We start from the raw sequence: 10,322 nt of genomic DNA, 5'->3' as shown, positions 1-10,322 counted from the left end.
CACTCACCCTCCACTCTCCCAGCATCGCCCCTCACACCCTTGGTCCTGAAGGTATCATCCACCCTGGATTCCCTGTGCCTCTAGCCCTCATATGTACCAGTGTACAACCTCTGTCCTATCCAGCCCTGCAAGGTAGAATTCGGATGATGGTAGTTGGGGGGAGGAAGCATCCAGGATCTGGGGGAAAGCTGTATTCTTCATCGGTACTACCTCGCACCCTTACTGACCCATCTCCTCTCCTAAACCCCTCTATGAGGGGATCTCCAGTGGCCGACCCTTGGGCCTTGGGTCTCCACTCTGCACTTCCCCCTTCATTCAATATGGTGTGTGTGTGTATATATATACATATATACACATATATACATATATATACATACATATATTCTTTTTTTTTTTGCATGATGCCTTATACCTGGCCTCTTGGGCACCTCGTGATCGCACTGGCTGGTGTGCTTCTTCCATGTGGGCTTTTTTGCTTCTGAGCTAGATGGCTATTTGTTCACCTTCAAGCCTTTAAGACCCCAGACACTATCTCTTTTGATAGCCGGGCACCATCAGCTTCCTTCGCCACATTTGCTTATGCACCCATTTGTCTTCAGCGATCCTATCATGGAGGTGTGCAGCCAGTGATATGATTTTTTGTTCTTTGATGCCTGATAACTGATCCCTTTGGGACCACTCGATCACACAGGCTGGTATGTTCTTCCATGTGGGCTTTGTTGCTTCTGAGCTAGATGGCCGCTTGTTTATCTTCAAGACTTTAAGACCCCAGTCACTATCTCTTTTGATAGCCGGGCACCATCAGCTTTCACCACATTTACTTGTTCACCCACTTTGGCTTCAGCAGTTGTGTCGGGAGAGTGAGCATCATAGAGTGCCAATTTAATAAACGAAAATATTCACGCATTGAGGGAGTGCTTGCGTAGAGGCCCAAGGTCCTTCCGCCACCTTAATATTAAACCTATAAATGTAGACACTTAGATCTATTTCCCCATCCTCATATATATGTTTGTATGTACATGTCTTTGTCTAGACCTCCATAAATGCCCCTTGACTCCCAGCTCCTTCCTCCATCTCCCTTGACTTTCCTCCTGCCCCACTACCATGCTCCGTCCCCACCTGGGCTACAGCTATACCTCTTCTCTACGCAACCTTACCCTTGGTCGTTCCCCATCAGGCCTGCCACTCCCCCCTCACTACCATTTTGGGTCCCATGTTGTTCCCTTGTCCCTGTGTTTATTAACACCACTTCCTTACCCTCCTCCCCCTCCCCCACCCGGGACTGTCTGTCCCCCAGGAACTGTCTGTCCCTTTGTTTTTCCTCCAGATAGTTCATCCAGCCTGTCCTATTCAGACAGGCCTGTGGAGACACTAACATGCATGAAAACAAGACAGAGGAAAACAAAGCAACAGTATGCAACCAGACAATAAAACAACAAAAACAAACGCCAAGCATTTTTAATGGCCCTCCTATGCATGCTAAAGTTGCACATGGAAAATGGAAGACCAGAATGGAATTGACACATTTGAATTTTGATGTTGGTTAAAAATATTTAAAGTACCATGTCCTAACAAAAATATTCATAAACTCATCTTCAAAGAAGTCCAGCCAGAATTCTTTTCAGAGGAAAGCATGGTGAGACTTTGGACATATTATCTGACAGACTTGTCTCTGCAGAAGGCCCTCATGCCTCGTAAAGTAGAGAGGCAGCAAAAGGAGGAAGACTCTTGAGAAGATGATGGACACAGTGGCTCCAACAACAAGAACAATTCTGAGGATGGCACAGGCTCGGGCAGTGTTTCATTCTCCTCTACACAGGGTGGAGAGGAGTCCGAACTGATGGACAACTTCTAACAACAACAGCAATATTGCCGTGGGTTCGTGGGTGAAGGTTCTGATCGATTTATGTGCCCAGGAAGAGTGCCTATCATATGAGAACTCTCTCTGTAAAAGGGCCTAATGCCCTTGGGCTGCCCAATTTTCGTGTTCTTCAAGAAGCTGTCTTTTGACGTATGGGGGACATGTGGCAATGAACAACCAGGACAGACACCAAGGGCTCTTCCTGCAAACTTATCCTGCAAACTTATCCTGTCTTGAGCCAGAAGATGAACTTGTGGACACTGAGTCAGCCCATGGTACAGAGGGAACACATCTCAACCTAAGGAGCAGCTTTGATGAGGACAGTTCTCTCTAGAAGAAGGCACAAGCCCAGCTGTAGGAGCTGGATGCTGCAGCCTGTGAGAAACCTCTGGGTTGCAGGTGGAGGCAACAGCGACATCTGCCAGCACCTGGTAAGTTACTGGGCTGATGATGGAGAGAGAAATTTATTCAAAAGGATCTAGAAGAACAGATTCCAGAACTTTATTTTCCTGGTTCATTCAAACTTAATGGTGAAATGTCTAACCCAATACAATAAAGCACATTTTGAAACTACAATTATTCACTTTTGAAAAATGTACATTTTCCCTGGAGATTTTATGTACAAACATATTGAATGGAGATCATCTTAGTTCATATCAGTTCTTCATAAATTCCTATCAACTGGACAATCATGTAATCAGGATCATTAACTCTGCTTCACTGGATACTTGAAATGTTGGACTTGGAAGCCTTGCAAAAAAGGTTCTGGAAGCTGATAATGTCGCTGAGTCCATGGGAAAGTGCCCTTGGAATGACACTTCCCAGAGTGACTCCAGTTATTTGAAGGGAACTTTATAAATTTGCCTTCAAGGAACCAAACTGTTTATTGGGAAGATGAAGGGATGAGCTCAAATTCACATCAAGGATTGCTGGTGGTGCAACAGGTCAAACATGGGCTTGGTATTATCTATAAGTGTTTGTGGTCCAAATCCGTCAGCTACTCCTAAAGTGAACGGTGCATCACGGTGCTTCTTTTGGAAATGCCCTTTCAGAGAGGCGGGGAAGCACTGCTCTCCCATCCACTGATGTGAGACAGAAATGACTCCAGGGCAGCAGGTCAGTGGGAGGGAATGGACTTCGGACCAGTTTCTGCATAATGTTTAATACAATGGCAGAGATGTAAGCTCATTAAGTTATTTTTAATTTTACCAGTAAAGATAATAGAGATACCTATATAATCTCCCCCAAACCACTACCTCCCAGCTGTTCCTGATTTTCCCTTGCATTATAATGGCACATATTCATCATCAAAAACCAATATTGATACATTGTTATGAATTAAAATCTATGATTTGTTTGGATTTCCTTAAATCTTACGTAAGGTACTATCCCTGCCATGGGATCCCATACAAGACATCGTATTCCACTTAGTCATCATGCCCCTTTAGCTTGCTCTCTAATGTGACAAATTCTGAGAAATTCCTTTCTATTTTTAAAATTATCTTGACAACTCTGACAGTGTTTGCCAAGTTTTTATTTTGTTTTTGTTTTTGAGAATAGCCTGATTGGAAACTGTCTATGTTATTGTGACAGGATATACACTGTCACAAACTTAACAGTGTTAATTTGACCTTGATCACCTGGCTGAGGAAGGATTTGTCAGAGTTCTCCATTATGAGAATGCTCAATGCTGCCCCAACTAAGAAGTACACTATTGAAGAAGCCAGGTTTTATTTTATTATATATAATAATAATATGATAGGTATGATATAATTCGATAGTTAAAACATTCAGCAGAGTTGTACAATTGCTATGACGGTTTCCAAACATTCTTTTTCTGCACGGCCTCCTTGACATTGTCTCCACTTTACCCTCCTCCACCATTGTACCCCCCTCCTCCTCCCAAAACCCTCATTCTACTTGTTGTCTCTATACGTTCATCAATCATAGGATGCAAATAACAAAAAATGGAAAATATACAACAAATTCAAGAAGGTGACCTCCAATGACAACACCTCTGAAATATATTCAAATATGGACAAGCACAAACCAAAGCAAATACCACGAACCAAAAATACAGAAAATGTAGGACACCAGATAAGGATCAGCCTCATCAGTAGAGCAGGCGAATCTACTGACAATGTTGTAACTGTTCAAGTAAGATTGACGTTTTTGATCCTTTATACTCATCTCTCCAAAGCTCTCTGTTTGGGAACCACATTTCTCCATCCCTCAATTGTAGATAGAGGGACTTCTCTGAAGACTTATTTCCTATGAAGTTCCACAAATGAATCTTGGGCTACCATTCTCAACCATCACAATTTAGCCTTTGATACCAGATCCTCCTACAACTTCAGATTAAATGGTTTACCATCCTGCAGTGACTGATGATGGTGTGCTTCTTCCATGTAGGCTTAGTTGACATCTCACTTAGAGGGACGCTTGTTTGGAAGCAAGCCTTTAAGACTCCATATGTGAAGAAAACAGATTCGAAAGTTTTGTTTTTGTTTGTTAGCTTGTTTGAAATAGAAGTTATGAAGGCAGGATGGGGGCAGAGGGCTATGGGTCACTGTTTGTTCATAGAGGGAAAAAGAAGAGCAGAGCAGTGGGAAAACATAAGAACAGCAAGCAGAGCACAGAGCTGGTGTGATTTTTCTCCTAACACCGGCTCCACACACCTGGGTATGAGCTCTGACACTTGGGTTCTGGGCACAACCTTCAGCCTGAGCCTTCGTCAGCCTGCAGCGTAGGCTTGTGTCTGGGCTCACACTGACTTCCCCTCCCCATGTTTCTTGCACAATAATGCACAGCTGTGTCCTCAGCAGTTAGTGAATTCACTTGCAGGGAGAATTGGTTCCTGGCTGTGTCCCTAGAGATGGAGCTGCGACTCTTGAAGGAAGAGCTGTAGTAAGTGTTACCACTAGCACAAATCTCCCCAGTCCAGTGCAGCCCCTTCCTTGTGCGCTGGCAGGTCCACTCCCAGCAGTAACCACTGGTGGTGATGGAGAATCACAGACTGTGCAGGTGAGTGACAGGGTCTGTGAGGGCTTCACCAGTCCGGCCCCTGACTCCTGCAGCTGCACCTGGGACAGAACACCTGGGAACAAAGAAAACCACAGTGAGTTCCAGACAGACCTACCGTGCCTTGTTCTGATCTCTGAAATCAGGGACAATCTCACCTGGGACTGCAGCCACCGGGCAGAGAAGGAGACGCAACCACACCGTGTTCTCCTCTCGGAGGATCCTGCCTTGCTCACAGACTCCAGTCCTCACTGAAAGCGGCACTGACCTGCCCAAGCTGAAAACCCTCCTCCCTCCATGGCTGAGTGATTTGCATGTGGGGGTTCAGAAGTGATACAAGAATAGTCTGTAGAGAGAACTCAGTACATCAGCTGCCTTTGAATACAGTTGTTCCTGTGTTTCCCTGAAATTGAAGTGGACCACATGTAAGGAGAGGCGGAAATCCAGGGGAAATGATCACCTCCCAGCACTTCCATTGCTTCTCCTCAGGCGATGCTGGGGGTTGTGTAGAAGATGCAAACACTCAGTTTGGAACCACTACAGATTGTAGCGCACAGCCAATGACATTCTGAATGTCACACATGAGGAAGGAAGGCACGCGCGGGAGAAATGCCCACTCTCCACTCAGATTCTCCTGCACTCCTGGCTTTGAGAAGTTTCCCCAGTGTGAGAGATAGCTCTGTGTGTCCCAGAGACCTAAGGACAATGTTCTTTCCCTGTATACAGAAGAGACTAACTTCCTATGGATAGGACAATATCTTACTTAGGGTTACCTACTGCACATCTCTAGGTTCTAAGTTCCATTGTAATGGCTACACAGAATTCACAAACAAGTTGTAATGAGGCAGGGACAACTCACTGCTCCAGAGACAAGAGGCCTCAAAGAAATGCAAAAAGCCCCTGCCATGGCTAACACACCTTCCCTCCACCCTCCACTGAGATACGCTTACCTGCCTTTTTTAGCTTCTGTGATCCACTGGCCTGCCAAACCCCAACAACTTCCTGTGAGTAATCCCTTTCTTGTAAAAGTCCGTAAGACCCCAGCTGTGAAGGCTGTTTCTGGATACGCACCCACTGAGACAAGGGTGGCCACACAAAGTTCTTCCTTTTTGATATAACCCGATTGCTCTTGGCAACTCCTTCAGCAACTCCAGGAACAGTAGTTCCAGTTAGAAATGTCACTGAGGTCTTTATCAGGACATGTTACAGTTCCGTCGAGTCTGCTGATACCACTCAGTTACAAATATCAGACTGAAGGCATTCCGCTTAAGCTCCTTGAAGCACCCAACTCCAGCAAACCTCATCAGAAGGCACTCAGCGCCAGTTTCTACAGTCAGCGAGCCCAACTTTCTGAAGGAGTCCCCAGAGACAGTCCAGTCAGCAAGCCTCCTGCCCAAGAACAGTCATGTTCATTTACTCTGTGGATTGGGAAGTGCATCACGGTTCCACGCCCTGTCTCTGATGGGATAGCTGTCATCTGGATTGGGGAGGTCCGCTGTGCAGGGATCACAGAACTGGATAATTCCATCCATCCGAGACTTGTGGGTAATGCCATCCTTCCTCCTGCTTCTCATAGGGCTCATTTTATAGACAGTGGGATCTTCTCCAGGGAATCTTATTCTGAAATTACTCAGGTGAACCCCTTCATTATTGCTCCCCCACATTCCTACAAGACCCAAGCAGGGAAAGGTCATTTTGTGGGAGTTAGAAACATGTCTGGAAGAGTCACATTAAAGATGTCATTTCCCCTGAAAATGTAAAGAATTTCAAACATATTTTCCTAATGACAGCATCCAGGAACTCAGCTTTCTGTGTTGCAAAGTGTGGAAAATGTGATTATTTTGAAAGTTAATATGTTTCCAAAGTAGGAGTATTTTGATCCCCTCCTTCCAAATAAATGAATTATTAGTAAACCTCAGTTGCATTCAGAAATACGTTTTAAACAAAGTAATTTTATTAAGAAGAATTACATTGGTGACCGGGATGATGTATTCTCTTGCACCGAGTAAGGCGGTGTGGCTGGCACCTGAGGGTGGAGAATTCTATGAAGTAGGGCAGGGAGTCAAGTAGGCGTCAGAGGGAACTGTGGTCTGAACTGTCACGTGGGAACTTAATCCTGGACCCAGCTAGTTCCACACTCATACTGAGCAAATCGTGATACCCACGTTAAACCATGCTCTGAAATTTAAAAACAGTGACGACGGCTCAAGAAACGGTCCAAAGCCTCTACTCAAACACTCCCTCAATGCATGAATACCTTCTTTTATTAAATTGGAACTCTATGATGCTCACTCTCCCAACACAACGGCTGGAGCCAAAGTGGGTGAACAAGTAAATGTGGTGAAGAAAGCTGATGGTGCCCAGCTATCAAAAGAGATAGTGACTGGGGTCTTAAAGGCTTGAAGATAAACAAGCGGCCATCTAGCTCACTCAGAAGCAACAAAGTCCACATGGAAGAACACACCAGCCTGTGTGATCGAGTGGTCCCAAAGGGATCAGTTACCAGGTATCAAAGAACAAAAAATCATATCATTGACTGCACACCTCCATGATAGGATCGCTGAAGACAAATGGGTGCATAAGCAAATGTGGTGAAGAAAGCTGATGGTGCCCGGCTATCAAAAGAGATAGTGTCTGGGGTCTTAAAGGCTTGAAGGTGAACAAGCGGCCATCTAGCTCAGAAGCAAATAAGCCCACATGGAAGAAGCACACCGGCCAGTGCGATCACGAGGTGCCCAAGGGACCAGGTATAAGGCATCATGCAAAAAAAAAAAAGATATAAGTGTGTGTATGTATGTGTATATATGTGTATATGTATATATGTACATGTATATATGTATATATATATATCATATTAAATGAAGGGGGAAGTGCAGAGTGGAGACCCAAGGCCCAAGTGTCGGCCAATGGAGATCCCCTCATAGAGGGGTTTAGGAGAGGAGATGGGTTAATTAGGGTGTGAGGTAGTATCGATGAAGAACACAGCTTTCCCCCAGATCCTGGATGCTTCCTCCCCCCAACTACCATGATCCGAATTCTACCTTGCAGGGCTGGATAGGACAGAGGCTGTACACTGGTACATATGAGGGTTGGAGGTACAGGGAATCCAGGGTGGATGATACCTCAGGACCAAGGGTGTGAGGGACGATGCTGGGAGAGTGGAGGGTGAGTGGGTTGGAAAGGGGGAACTGATTACAAGGATCCACATGTGACCTCTTCCCTGGGAGAGGGACAGCAGAGAAGGGGGGAAGGGAGACTCCAGATAGGGCAAGATATGACAAAATAACGATGTATAAATTACCAAGGGCATATGAGGGAGGGGTGAACGGGGAGGGAGGGGGGGGGGGAAAGAGGACCTGATGCAAGGGGCTTAAGTGGAGAGCAAATGCCTTGAGAATGATTGGGGCAGGGAATGTATGGATGTGCTTTATACAATTGATGTATGTATATGTATGGATTGTGGTAAGAGTTGTTTGAGTCCCTAATAAAATGTAAAAGAAGAAAAGAGAAAAAAATGATTAGGGCAAAGACTGTACAGATGTGCTTTATACAATTGATGTATGTATATGTATGAACTGTGAAAAGAATTGTATCAGCCCCAATAAATTGTTAAAATAAAAAAAAAAAAAAGAAACGGTCCAAAGAAGTCTCCTAGAACCCTACAAGTACTGATTTCAGTTACCAGGTAAGCAAGCAAGAACCAAGCTTTAACAAGCTGTTAATCATTGTTCCAGAAGACAAACTGCAAGTTACCATCGAAGTGACAGAAGAGTGGCATAAAGCCAGTTTGCTCATTGATGAGATCAAAGACAGCTCAGAACTTCCACGTGCTTTGACAGTGGCTCATAGTATCAAAGAATTTCCACTTTGCTAATGATGTATATTTTATTGGTTTTGCAATATACATCATTCTTGTATAAGTCTTGTATAAACTTTTATAAATATACGTGCAAAAAGTCCTGACCTTTGATCAGTGCAACAATTTACCGACGATCCTTTAGACCTCCATCAGGGACAAGGCCTAGACAATTACACTTGGAGGGACAATTGCACTTGTCCCACTGAAGAAAGATATAAACAAAAATATGGTCCCACAAAAGACCGGTGGGCTATTTGGTTTCGCTGTAGGTCTCCTGTAGAGAATGGTTTCGCTGTAGGTCTCCTGCACTTGTTCTCTACATTCTGCAGATGTAAAGCCTCTACTTGGGCTCTTTTTCCAAATTAGGGATGATTTACATTAATCTACACTCCAAAAAATACAGTGAAAACAAAAACTTTTTTGAAGACCTAACAAAGAAAACTCATTTTCTACAATTCATGCTATTTTGTCAAGTCTGAGAGCGCCCAGGTGCAGAATATCTTGCACCAGAGAACCTAAAATATAGACGTTAAGAAATACTGTGCTGCAGGTCTATCTAGATAAGGCGGGGCTTGAAAAGCCTTACTTTCAGACAAAAGCTAAACTTGATCATGGTGGATCGGACCACGGCATGATATGATACTTGGCCAGTTGACTTACCTCTTGATCCAACCAAAATTTGCTCCAGGGTCAAATATTTCTCACTTTTTCCACAACAGAAATTTCTTGTCCGAATTTTTAAGTATGGAGGGTGGTCTTTTCTTTCTTACCCTTTATTTTAATTTTATATTATTTTAATTTTATTCTTGCTGGGTTTTTTTTGTTTTCTAGTATTCTAATGGGTTTCCAAGTTTGTAAATCACAGAAAGATTGGATGCATAGAGACAGTAACTGATATAATGGTTTATGAGGCGCATGGGGCATGGAGTAGTAGGTAGGATGAAGTGATTTGGGGAGCAAACAATGAATGTGGGAAATGGGAGAGAACATATAGATTGATTATGTTGATATATATGTATGTATTCATATACATACGATTCTTTTAAAAAGTGATTTAACTAAGTAAGTGTATGCTATGTAGATATTATATCAAGAAAACTACTTTAAAAAAGAAACAAAGTTGACCAGTGGTTACAATGGGTGAAGGAGAAAGGGTTGTTCCTTTTTTTTTAAAGGGGTGTTCCTTATGGGACATTTAATTTATATTAATGGTGGTGAGATAACTTGGAAAAGGATATCAATAATGATTTTAAAACATGAAGCATATAATCAAATACACTGATTTATACATATAATGGTTGTTGAATTGGGGGATTTTTTATTGTGTATATTTTTCCAAATTAAAATTTTAATTACATAAATAGCAATGAATACAAGGAAGAAGAAATTTTTTGAAGCTATAGTGTATGATTTTTCTTGATATGGTTGAATTGTATTTTAATGTGCATGAAATTACAATAAACCGGTCTTTTTTAAAAAGAACCAGAAGGTCATCTATCACACAGACTTTCAGTTTAGGGTTTTGATTAACAGGCTATGGCTCATGGCCCAATGCCTGTCTTTGTAAATAACATTTTATTA

At 43.2% G+C, this 10,322-nt stretch overlaps 1 pseudogene; it reads left to right on the top strand.

The window, feature by feature from the left end:
• Positions 1-4,736: 4,736 nt before the first annotated feature.
• LOC142443191 (geranylgeranyl pyrophosphate synthase pseudogene) lies at positions 4,737-9,485 on the top strand (annotated as a pseudogene).
• Positions 9,486-10,322: the final 837 nt, after the last annotated feature.

The sequence above is a fragment of the Tenrec ecaudatus genome, chromosome 3 (assembly GCF_050624435.1).
Source record: "Tenrec ecaudatus isolate mTenEca1 chromosome 3, mTenEca1.hap1, whole genome shotgun sequence".
Taxonomy (NCBI): Eukaryota; Metazoa; Chordata; class Mammalia; order Afrosoricida; family Tenrecidae; genus Tenrec; species Tenrec ecaudatus.
Note: the sequence above shows the minus strand (reverse complement) of the source record. Positions and strands in the feature narration are given on the sequence as shown.